At 38.6% G+C, this 11,249-nt stretch overlaps 1 protein-coding gene across 2 annotated transcripts in view; it reads left to right on the top strand.

Annotated features, from left to right (window-relative positions):
• The first annotated feature begins 270 nt into the window (after positions 1–270).
• LOC103149735 (zinc fingers and homeoboxes protein 2-like) overlaps positions 271–11,249 on the top strand; it is a 142,523-nt gene continuing 131,544 nt past the window's right edge. For both annotated transcript variants that reach the window (XM_016680176.1, XM_007569045.2), the window contains exon 1: positions 271–998. The gene's annotated coding sequence lies outside the window, so the exon portion shown is untranslated. The remainder of the gene's footprint in view (positions 999–11,249) is intronic.

Raw genomic sequence — 11,249 nt, forward strand, 5'->3', positions numbered from 1 at the left:
GCCCATTTATCAAAAATGCATGAGGCGAATGAAATGCAAACAGCCGTCTGATGAACAGGGAAACTTCAGTTCCACTCCCATATCGCTTCCCGGTGAAAACTAGTCGTTGGCATCTTTAGAGGGGGATTTAGCAAGAGCTGTTTTAATAGGTTCTTGGTACTGCTGCTGCACCATGCATAGCGAGGTCAGCCACAGGATCAAACAGGTGTTTTAAAAAATATAAGTGCTGGCATATTTTTTATTTCTGTTCATCTGCAGCCATTATGTTTTGTGTATGTTTCTAGAATAAAATACATTTTGCAAATATTTTCTGTTAATTGTGACAGATTTTAAGAGATTAAAGTTGTTATTGTTTTTTTTTAAAACAACAAACAAGTCTGCGCTATATACATCATGTGAAAACTCACCCAAATCTAATTGTCAAAGAGGGGATGAAAAGAAAAAAAAACGCTGATACATTTGTTTATAAAGCGGCATTTTTGTGAATAAATTCAATATAAAATCTGATTGCAACAGGAAAAGTAAATGCATAGGAAGGTTGCAGGGGCAATTAATCACTGGCATCCATGCTGTAAGTCATGAAACAGCAGAGTGGAGCAGAGCAGGTCTGCTGGAGCGGAGGACAGAGGTGCATGGCTCCCACATGCCTGCGTGTCTCCGCCGCAACCCGACCAGCCTTTGCCTCGGTCCGCGGGTTACAGCTCCACAATCAAACTTTTCTGTACATTTCCACGTCACCTGGACGCCAAACATAAATTTGGCATCCTATGCAAATATATGCTGACGTAAAAGATCATGTGGTTTTTGTCGTCGATCCCCCCTATGAGCAACGAGGAGGCTTTTTTTTTCTCCTCTCTACTGTTGTCTTTAGGTTAGCTATGCTACAATCTTTACTGTACCCAGCGCTAGCTATATGCGCTCCGCACCGCACCACTCTGGATATCTGGGAATAATCAACTTCCAGCCTGTCGCACCCCGCAACTACACACCGCTCACAGGTAGGACGCAAGAAAAACTTCTTATTTTTTAACAGCTTTTGGGAAATTTTGACCAAAGTGACCGCAAAAGTGAAGTTATTAGAGGCGGGTTGTTTTGCAGCCTGCCTGACTGACTGGCTCCCTCTCTCTGCCCTGGCTGATGCCGCTGCTAGCGACCCGTCCCCTCCATCACAGCCTCTCAGAGTGGGAATCACCTTGCTATCACCAATCGAAGCTCCACGGCAGCCAAAGTAGAAATAAAACAGTTTGACTCTTGGCTGTCAGGTAACTTTAGTTTGTTATGTAGGAGCATTTATCCTCGGTTATATTTTAAAGCAGTTGTCAGAGAAGTGAATGCCGTCCGTTTCGCGTTGTTTTTTCGTGGGTAGATAACTTCTGCCGTCCCCTTCCAAGCACCGGTGAAAGTGCCCATAATAAATTTATTAGCCAGGGGAGCTAACCGCTAGCCAGTTAGCCCCCCGCTAATGACGGGCAACCCGGTGAAGCTAAAGGGCTTTAGCTTTAGCCTCTCCCCGCACACAAGCGGCACAAAACGTGGCTTGCCCGTTTCTGGATGTTATCCTTTCATGTCGGGAAATGTATTTGTTTTGGTTCTTTTCCTCTTCGCTCCTTCCACTCCGAGTCAGCGTTAGTCAGCCAAGTGAAGTAGAAACAAGAAAAAAATTCCAGTTTTTTCTTTTTTTTATAAGAGAAAAAAGAGAAAAACAAAAAACGATGACACAGTAACAGTGGAAGCGAGTGGCAGTTTGGGCTGCGGTGGTTCAAGTGTTGTTGTTGCCGCTGTACGTAGGTTCAAACGGGGGTAGCTAGCAGACAGCCAGTCTGGCTGGTTGGGTCATCTGAGGTGAAGCAGCCGTCAGCGGACTATATAGAAACATAAACGCTGCGTATGGCTGACTGCTTTTTACACTTTTAAAACCCCAAAACAAACACTTAATGCACTTTACTTTCGACTTGAATTTAAACCAACTTTCTCAGTCGCTAGTGAGGTTTTTTGTAAACATAAGCATACTGTATTTAAAACTGTTATAGGTCGCAGATTGCAACGCAGTGCCGATTAGTTTGATACGAAACAGCTTTACGCTTAAATCAAATGCTCACGGCAGACATGTACAGGACTGTGTGGACACAATTAAGTCGATAAAGTTTGTTGAGTAATGCTTTTTAATCGCTTTAGTGTTAAACATATAATCGCTCGTTGATTTGGCTCGGAAGGCTGGTGAGCAGACGCTGACTTAATGCCAAGGAATGACAGACTGGCTCTCTTCTGGTTTACATTGAAGCAGGCTGAATGCAGCAGTGAGTATTTTAGTTGCTCCGTGCAAGAAAGTATGTTTTAGAAAAAGAAACAGAGTTTTAATGGAGATTTAGTATTCTTATCAGGGGCGTTTTAGAAAGTTTTTGAATTGGTGGCCGGATGGGGGGTACTAATAATATGATGTATGTAAAAAAAAAAGAAAGAAAAAAAAAGAAAAGAAATTATAGTAATGCGTCACAACAAACGGTTTTATTTAAGACCACTGTAATTACATTTAGACAGTGTTAATATAATGTAGGTTTAAAATATGTGCTGCTTTAAAATATGAATTTCAAATTTGTGTCTATTTAATTTATATTGAAAACTGTGAAAGATTGGACTCCAAAATAAAAAGTAATTTCAAAGTTTTTTTTTTTAATAGATACTGCTATTAATTATTCAACAGTCGATGATGAATCTTCTGCCTTTTCGTGGTCAGAATAAATGCCAGTAAATTGACTCGTAATAGCCTTTTGATTAATCCCAAAGGTCACATATGGAATACGATATTCTCACCATTAAAATAACATATTGTTTCAGGACAGAGAACATTCTGTCCTGAAACAAAAAATACATTCATCTGGAATTCTTTATCAAAAGGCACACTCTTTATACATCCCGAAATGAAGTAAAAAAAAAAAAAAGAAAAAATCAAATAAATAAATAAAATTGGTTTGAAATCTGAACCTTGTTCAGGCTGATTAAGCACATGTTCTCTTATCAGATCAGTTGATTTTTGATATATATGTACTTAAAAAAATTAACACTATTTGGCTAATTTAAAATATTTCTTTTAATGTCATCATGATTGCAGTAATGATACAGCAATAATATTCTGTGTATCTTTAGGCTATTAAAGAAAGTTCTTCAAACTGTTACTTGCAAAAGCAGATAATTTTTATTAATTTTTGAGAGAACAGTAAAGGCAGTTTTGTAATAATCAGTCAAGTGATTGGAGTACTTGTGGTCACTGACAACATAACTACTGATATTAGCATGACAAATCTGAACTAAAACTTACAAGATAAATATTTGAAAGTGACATTTAATTTCTGAAAACTGTGCAGGTGTGGAGCAATGGAGTGGTGCCACTGATTCTTGCATTGACCTTCTTGATGTATGTTGGTAAAATGAATATAAATTTCATCAATAAAGTTGGTTTTTGTGGCTTTTAGTCAATTGTCTGAGTAGAAATTGAGTAGCAGCTAAAGACACAGAGTTGTTAAATTTAAACAATATTTTTCACACATCTCCTTTTTAAGGTCATGCTAAATATTAAGATCACGTTTGGATATCGTGCTAACTCCCCCTCGGTAAAAAGCAACAAACAAAAAATAAAACCTAACTGGTTTATGACTAGGAAGAGGTGTAATAAATCATTGAGGACATGATGCTCTAAAATGAAACAAGACGATAACAACACTTTGGCAAAACAAAAAGTCAGATGTCGCAACCTCCAATAAGAAGATATGTTGTCTGTTGGGCTCTGGGTTAAGCATTAACACTTATTAGACAGTTGAGAAGGTTAGCGTTGTTGCTAAACTTGTTAAAGCTTGACACAAACATCTTTTTCCCATACAGAAACTTGCTTAACCACAAGTCCTGGCATTCTTAACTTGCATTCAGATGTTCAAGTCATAATACAACCCTTATAAACACGTCTCTGTTCTCTGCAGGACACGGCACACTAAAAGAGCAAGTGACATAACCTTAATAAATTTCTAATACAAAGTTTTAGGTTGTATTTGCTTTCAAAATAAAATGGATAATGTTTAGATTTTAATTATTAATGTACATTAAGTTTTAAAACTGATCTCATATTTTAAAATTGAACAAAGTTTTGTTACTAAAAACGTACTAATCTCTATAATTCCTTTTTATAGTGCAGTGTGCCATATAGAGGAACTAAATTCCTCATAACTTTGCTTTCAGCTGGGTAGTTGACCTAAAAACAGCATAGAAGCCAGTATGATGTAAGGCTCCTCTATTCTAATGAATCCGCCTATAGTCAAACTTTTCCCTTTTTCCACGTTCACCCCCTCTGTGCACAGTATGTTCTCTGACCTAATTTCCTTCCCAAAATCTTGTTACATAAAATCATGAATAATTAGCATGCAGCTTGCTCGCATGCGGGTTCAGGCCATATGCAGTGACTTAGTTGCAAATGGAAATGCAGCTGTGACCCATCATTGTTTTTCTTTTTTTTTTGCCTTATAAATGATATCAGTGGAGTTTGTGAGCTGTATTTGAGCTGAGCCTTTGACCTGCTGCAGTTTGATTGTCGTTTGAAGGACGTGCAGGCGGAGGATTTCTGTCAGGCTCAGACGAACAGGTGTGCAAACTGAATTTGGGCAGGTTTTACCCTCCACAACATTCCTGACAGTGTGACTGAAGTGTGTCTTGGCTCTTGGAAATCATTGGAGAGGCTCGTATTTGGCAGCAGCTCCTCCTCTTCCTCTTCTCTCCCCCCCTCTCTCTCTCTTCTCTCTATACTGCCCGGTGACAGCGTTACCATTCACCTCCGCTGTATGGCTCGTGTTCAAAGTGTCAGATTTTTTTTTTTTTACCCCCTTCTTTTTAATATTATCTTCCTCTCGCCGGTTCTGGTTCATAATCACATTTCCTCTTCCATTGACCGACTTTTTTGTCTCATATTTCACTGCCATTGTATCTGTGCCGTGTCAGGCTTTTTAATCCTATGATATGGATGCAGGGATCAGTCGGTCATGCTGCCAGTCTCAGAATCAGAGCGCGCTCACTTGCTCTTTGGCTGCTATTTATTTGTCACAAACGCCAAGACACACACACGCACACGCATACACACTCGCGCCATGCAAGCGCCCCATGCCCTTTCCTTTCCTCACTACCATTCACACATCACACACTCGCTTTTTTCCTGCTCTGACACGCTGCCGTTCCCTTTGACACGTGCATTTTGCCAATTCTTAGGAAGTGCAGCTGTGATTTGCTGCTGCCACCTGACCTGCCACACTAAATGTGCAAACCCCTACGCATAGGAACATACACACAAACTCCTGCTCTCTTTTATTATCTGTGCTTTTATTTCACCATTTAGTCTGTTCACATCATTGGTTTCTTTATCGCAGAAAATTGCCGCTCAAATCACATTTTTTTATTATTATAATTTGTGGCAATAGAGGGGGGTGGGGGGGGAAAGAACCCATTCGAGGTTTGTGTTGCCCTCGGTGGCATTCAGTCATGAGGGCTCATGACAGCCATAAGAGCCTTGCACACAGTCACACATACACTATCCGACAGCTAATATCACATGCACTCTTTGTTGCGCTGGTAAATTGCTATTTATTTCTCTCTCTTGCTCTCTCTCACACACACACACACACACACGCACGCACGCAGAAGCACGCGCGCACACACAACAAAAGCATGCTTGACAACTGCATGATGCACACACATGCCCAGCCCTTTCTGTCCTTCTTTCACCCTTACTCTCAAACATACAAGTATTTCCAGTGCTATCGGATGCTTTATGAAATACTGAGAGGCTACGTGTGTGGGGGTGTGTTTGGGAATGAGAGTACGAGCGCTGCCAGGTTGTGTGTGAATGTAGTGGTGGTTATTCTGTACGAGTGTGTGTGTGTGTGTGTGTGTGTGTGTGTGTGTGTAATGAGTCACTGAAGAACATAGGTTAGCCAGAAATCAACGTGCGTGTGTGTGTCAGTGTCCACCCCACCTCTCCGCTGGGGGAAACTCGACACATGCGCCGGCCCTATCGGATCCACGTTGCTGTTTTTTGAACTGAGCCCGCCTTTCCACGTCTGCTGGGAGAGTTCCAGGGGAGCTGAGTGACAACAACGAACTAATTCCACCTGATTTTCTACCACACAAAAAATTATCTGTTCTTTGTGGAGTGAGAATAAAGAATAAAGTAATCATTATCGGTGCTTCCTTGAAGCTAAATTGGAAATCTCTTTCAAGGATTTTTATTGGTTAATCGTGTTTTTTTTTTTTCTGCTCACAAAATTTAACAAGCCTCACATTTTGTTTTCCTGAGTTTTTCTTTTGCCCTGTAAAGACCGAAGCGTTGTGTGGACTCTTTCATTGCACACCATGAAATCAAATTCTTTAAAAAGAATTCTTTTTTTTCTGAACAGAGTTTGCACCACTATTTATTTCACCTGGAAAAATGCTTTCTGGCAGGATTCGGTAATTTTCCACCTTGGACATGCTTCTGTAAGACATTAATATCTTCCTCTGCTTTCATGGTTGTTTATTTAAAAAAAAAAAGTAATCTTGGGAAAGTTTGTCCCTACTAAATAAAAACTCCTGGATACAAACATGCATCAGGTAATTTAGAAGATGTGTTTTTTAAATTTTACAGCCATAATTTGAATATTTGGCCCCACCAATTTAGCTATTTCTGGCACCTCTGGTTAAGATGTTTAAAGAAAGAAACAAGAATTAACTTTTTTCTCATCGGAGAAGCATAATCACAAGCTGGAAAGTTTAGAAAAATCCATAATTTATTCAGTCGGGAAAGGTCTAAATATATACATTTTTGATTTTCCATAAAATCATATGTGAACTCCACATGCAGGCTTTTTAACTGCTGTTAATACCTCTTCCCAACCCCCTTTTGCTAATGGACCACTCTTTATTCTCCTATTTATCAAGGTGAGAGATGGATTTCTGACCATTTCTCATATTTTCTCCACACAGGTAAACCAATTGTGTATTTATTTGGCCAGATTGTGCTGAAAGACTTCACAACAACCTGATTTTAGTTTTCTTGTAGGACACCAGATTTTATTTATAGCGTCTTGGGATGCACCAATGTGCAAATTTGGACTGTTATCAATGTCCAAATTGATGTCTATTGTGCTGATATCAATTCTCTGCTTCAGCTAATCAATCTGTGATTCAGTTAAAAACTCCCACATTCCTATGCTGCACTAGTAACACCGTCATGTGACCAAGCATCTACCACATGGTCATTCTCCTTCTCTCTCCCTCTTGAAACACATAGATGGCATCAAGATTGAAGTAAACATAATTAATATAGACTAGTCAACCCAATACAAATACGTTAAAAAAGTACTACCATTGGCCGATGACAATATTCATCAATAATAATATTCTGGTTTGTTGAATAATTTTCAATACCATTTGGAGTCCTAAGGTTCTCTGAGCCTTTGGAAGACAAACAGATCCAGAACACTAGAGATCCTAACTTAGCAGTGGCTATCCCTTGTTTGACCCTACATCCAGAGTGATGGTTGCCAAAATGCTCAATTTTTAACTTGTATAACCAAAGCACTGGGTACAAGGTAAACATGGGTGATCCTAGGTAGGGGACAAAAGGGCCCAGTGCCCTTGTTCTGAACCCTGTACTGAAGAGATAAGGCTAAATCAGTTTTTATGACGTGCACTGGCACCAAAATTGTATACTAATTGGTTTTGCTGTTGAACGAGTCAGCAAAATATGGTTTTGATCTAACCATAAAAACGGCAGAACCACCACTAAAATTCTCGGTAGCTTTTGATGCAGAAGCTGTTTGCTTAGCTTTTTGCACAACATAGTTTTTATTACAGTGACAAGGAGAGGAACACAACCTTTGTAATTCTTTAAATTTGAGTTTTATTTTTTTGAGTGTAGACATGAACATTAAGCTCCCTAATTGTTACCTTAAACAATTGATTGAGCACTTTACATTTTTTTAGTTCGTATGCTGGTAGATGGTACTTTCTTTGAATTGAAGCTGCTTTTATTCAATATTATGCCAGTGCAGATTATGGGGTTTATGGAATTCAACCTTTTGGGCTTAGATTATACAGTTCGACTGCAGACAATAACTCCATATGGGAATAAAGTTTTAGTAAAAAGACATGTAGCACAAAGCTAGTAGCAGGTTTCTGTTGCCTTCCCTTGACATAATGTCAAGGGAATGGCAACTCTGGTGCTTTTAGAGAACTGTAAACATGAGACTTTTATATGAATGTGAACATAAAGTCCATCAGATTTTCTTTTTCCAGCACAATCACAATCATATTGTTTGTTCAGTGAAATGCTCCTTCCTTAATGCTGACTCTTTCAGTGTGTTACTTTCTTTCTATCCGTTTCTGTTTTGTTTGCGATTCCATAACAGATTATATTTAATGAAACAGATTTTCATTTTTCTGCTTCATTGATCAGCATCTTTGTCACAAATCAAACTGTGCTCGTATTTTTTTTTTTTACACCCGGGTGTATTTCGCTGTAGTACAAATAATCTTTTTTGCTTGGAAATGACTGGAAGTATTCAGATATATTGAGGATGTGTGTACGTTTTCACAGTGGTTGACATCGATGCAGCAACCAGATGCGTTGCTTCATAAGTCGCTCAAAAGGAATGCAAGTGCACATTTCTTTCTGCCTTTTGTGTTCACTAATAAAAAAATACTGAGGTAAATGCATCTTGTGACAGATCTACATCTTTGAGCGTCTCGGTACCGGAGAGTTGTGGCCAGTGATTCAGAACGCTGAAGACCGGGTTATCCTGAATGACTCGGCTCAGAGACGGTTTTATTATTGATTTATTGCCAGGCTCTACTCAAGAGGTTGATATGCATCTTTAATAATCCTCTGAAAGCCCATTTTCATTTACAAGACAGCTTTGAAGCACACATTTTAGTTTAACAGGCTGCCTGAGCATCTCAAAGGTGCTTTGTTTGGAATGGCTTCAGAGCTGAAATGAAATATTTCAGAGCCCTACATCATACAGGACATTAATAACTTGTTTCTTTGGGGTTCACTTTACACCATGCTTGATGTAAATACAAACAACTACTGTGCCATAATATTGATTTTAAGAATAATAGATAACTCAGAATTGTTCACATCTGATCTGACGCTCGTTGTGCTTCCACTTTACTGCTCTGGGTTCTCGCCTTATGCAGTATTGACCTATTAGAGCTGAATAATAGCTATAGGGACAGTAATGTTTATTCATTACAATGTCTGAGTATCTTGTCATCTGCATTCTGCTTCAAAGGCTTTTACAGGCTGCCACAGACATCAGCAGGGAACGCTGAATACTTGGAATTGTTTAAAAAAAATAAAAAGTCTGGAAAGGAGAAGGTCAGATTTTGGGAGTTTTGCATTGTGACACAAGAAAAGGAGATTCAGTCCAAAAATGTCACTATCTGAAACTTAAAACAGAAAGCAAAGAATATAATATGTCAAGCTTACTTTACATCCAAACATCATGTTTGCCATAAATATGCAGAGATAAAAGCAAACTTCTATTCTATGGCAAGAAGAGAAATGCAAATAAGTTATTTACCAGCTGAGATAAGACAAACTCAGTTGTGGGTGTGTGCTTGTCAGCTGTGAGCTTTGAAAAGTGATTAATATTAATGCAACATGAAAATGAAACAGGCGTCCTTTTTCTCGTATTCGCCTGCAGGACGAGCGGTATAGAAAGCTGGTCCTCGTCCAGCCCTGCAGGGAGTTGTTTGACTGGGAAACAAACCGGCAGTAAACCCGCCGTCCTCCGCATGATGAATTGTCCGTCCGGGCCAATCACTGACAAATGTGTCGCCTTGTTTTTGAGCTGTTGCTGCAGTGTGTCCCCTCTGGGCCAATCAGTTTAACATCGATCTGTAGCTCAGTGCCGCCCACTGCTTCATCAGCCGCATCTGAAACAGCTCGGAGGGAGGTCACATGATGTTTGAGAGCCGGATGTAAAATAATAATAATTAAAAAAAAACAAAAATGTCAGAAAATGATTGGACACATAGCCGGTTTTTGAGGGGTGCTTTTGCAGGAATGGGTCGGCTTCCTTTGTCTTCAAAGAGAACCTAAACAACTTTGTGGGGATTGAAAATTGAGTTTGAAGTGTGTCTTTTATTAATGAATGATCCCTTGTAAAATAATGAAAAAAAGAAAAAAAAGATTGGTGTCCTAAAAGGCTGTTTATAAGAACAGTTTCAAGCTGTGGTATTGACACAAATTTACAAAGAAATATATTAATCAATCTTTAAAACATAAAAGCACCATATATTCCCACTGCTGCTGAAATAAGCTTAACATTTATTATTACTGTGGTTGCAACAACATAATATTAATCATTTGATATTGATTAGAGAAGCTATGAGAAATTGTTTCTGATTGTAATCAGTTTCTTTTTCTTTTTTTTTTTTTAGTAACTGACATTTATCATTGACCAGTCGATCAGAAACTTTACTGAAGACACAAAAGCTAAAGAGTGATACTTAGTCATTTAAATAGTTGGTTTGAATACATTCAATTGTGATGTTTTAGCAAATGTCTGCATTCTCTCTATGTGTAGGGAGGGGAAGCACTGTATTTATGTTCCATGCTGTGGAAAAAAAAACAAAACAAAACAAAAAAAAACATACCTGGTCATACATTAGACTTTAAAATGCAGTGGCTTGAAACTATGACTTGAAAAAACCGTGATACTTGTATCCAAAAAAAATATTAAATAAAAATGAACAGATCTTTATTCCAGTATAAACAGGCCCGCTTTTTTACAAGGTGAAAATTATATTAAGTATATGCAAACTGCACTATTAAGGTGTCATTTTGACAGAAATTTCTCCCTATCCTGATAAAAAGTTCCCAAATTTGTTTGTTTAATGCCATCAATCATCCAGTGAAAGGAGGTGTCACTTCCCCCCCCCTAATTTTTAGAGCGAAACACTTCAAAAACAGATGTTTGTTACTGCTGCTTACATTATTTCTTTTTAAATCTCCAAAAAGTCATTTTTTATTCATGAAGAGAGAAAAGACTGCTTATTTTCTCATTAAAGCCTGCAGTGTGTGTGTGTGTGTGTGTGCGCGCGTTTCTCAATTACTAAACACATGAGTGACCAGCAGCACTGATGGGCTCATCAGACAAAAAAAAAAAAACCTCAAAAAACAACCCATCCTAGATTAGCTTCCCTCCGCCCCTGAACTGTGAATTGTTGAA

The sequence above is a fragment of the Poecilia formosa genome, unplaced genomic scaffold, assembly GCF_000485575.1.
Source record: "Poecilia formosa unplaced genomic scaffold, Poecilia_formosa-5.1.2 Scaffold235, whole genome shotgun sequence".
In the NCBI taxonomy this organism is placed as follows: domain Eukaryota; kingdom Metazoa; phylum Chordata; class Actinopteri; order Cyprinodontiformes; family Poeciliidae; genus Poecilia; species Poecilia formosa.